The sequence below is a fragment of the Triticum dicoccoides genome, chromosome 5B (genome assembly GCF_002162155.2).
Source record: "Triticum dicoccoides isolate Atlit2015 ecotype Zavitan chromosome 5B, WEW_v2.0, whole genome shotgun sequence".
Taxonomy (NCBI): Eukaryota; Viridiplantae; Streptophyta; class Magnoliopsida; order Poales; family Poaceae; genus Triticum; species Triticum dicoccoides.
This window is the reverse complement of record NC_041389.1, coordinates 132,868,710-132,870,235: the sequence shown is the minus strand read 5'-3', so window position 1 is coordinate 132,870,235 and position 1,526 is coordinate 132,868,710.

The following is a 1,526-nucleotide window of genomic DNA, read 5'->3' as shown; positions in this document are numbered from 1 at the left end:
GGGCAGCCCGGTGCATGTAGCTCCTGCTTGCGCAGGGTCCGGGGAAGGGTCCGACCACTTTGGGTCTATAGTACGCAGCCTTTCCCTACATTTCTGTAAGAGGCTGTTTCCAGGACTTGAACCCGTGACCTCTTGGTCACAAGGCAGCAGCTTTACCACTGCGCCAAGGCTCCCCTTCCCAGTGTATATAAAGTGTATTTCACTAAAAAGTAAAATCAAACACGTCACGCCAGCCATAAACCTTAAAATGCCAACAAGTACATAAGGTTCTCGAAACCTCGATTTTGTAATGGACGGCTTATGGTTAAAGGCGCATTACCTACGTATTAGACTAGGACAAAAGCCAGTGTATATAAAGTGTATTTCACTAAAAAGTAAAATCAAACACGTCACGTCAGCTATCAACCTTAAAAATGCCAACAAGCACATCAGATTCTCAAAACCTCAATTTTGTAATGGACGGCTTATAGTTGAAGGCGTAGTACCTACGTATTGGACTAGGACAAAAGCCAACGTATTTCACTAAAAAGTAAAATCTAACACGCCACACCAGCCATCAACCTTAAAAATGCCAACAAACACATCAGATTCTCGAAATCTCGATTTTGTAATGGACGGCTTATAGTTGAAGGCGTAGTACCTACGTATTGGACTAGGACAAAAGCCAACGTATTTCACTAAAAAGTAAAATCTAACACGCCATACCAGCCATCAACCTTAAAAATGCCAACAAACACATCAGATTCTCGAAATCTCGATTTTGTAATGGACGGCTTATAGTTAAAGGCGTAGCATCTACATGTTAGATCGGGACAAAAGCCAGTGCATATAAAGTGTTCTTCACTAAAATTACATATGCATTTTTACATCAAAATTAAGATAAATCCAAAATTATAATGCAGACCACCTGTCAAAGCAAGTATGATACAACACCATGACCCCTCAAACAAACACGGCACGGCAACCACCAACACCCGGAAACAAACGCCAGGCGCACACCATCGGCACCGGTGGGCACGCCGCCCGCTGTGAGCTTAGCATTTTGGGAAAAGCAACTCCAGAAAAATCCCATCTGGAGAGGGCCACGGAGAGCCACCCAGCACCGGACCAGCAAAGATTCCTCCACCTTTCTACCCTCTCCGTCCATCTAGAATGCACATACGCCGTTGCCGTGGCCTCGCAAAATTACGGAAACACCCTCGGGTGGAATTACCATAACGCCCTCGCGTGTGAAGTTACTGGAGTACCCTTCCCCCGCCAATAAATAACCCCTCCGCCCTGACCTGATCCCCTCCCCCTTCTTCCTCTTCCTCCTCCGACGATTGGGTGGCTGCCATTGCTCTCCAGAGTCCAGGCCAACCAAGCTCGAGCTCCCATTTCATCACCACTCTGCTAGCTCGAGTCTCCCTCTTGATTCCCCGTCTGTTTCTAGTCTCGCAATCGTCGTCCCAGTCTCTTTCTCCGTCCAATAAGAATTTCTTTGGGTCGAGGGAGCTGCTGTTCTTGCTAGGCTAGGCTAGATCTGG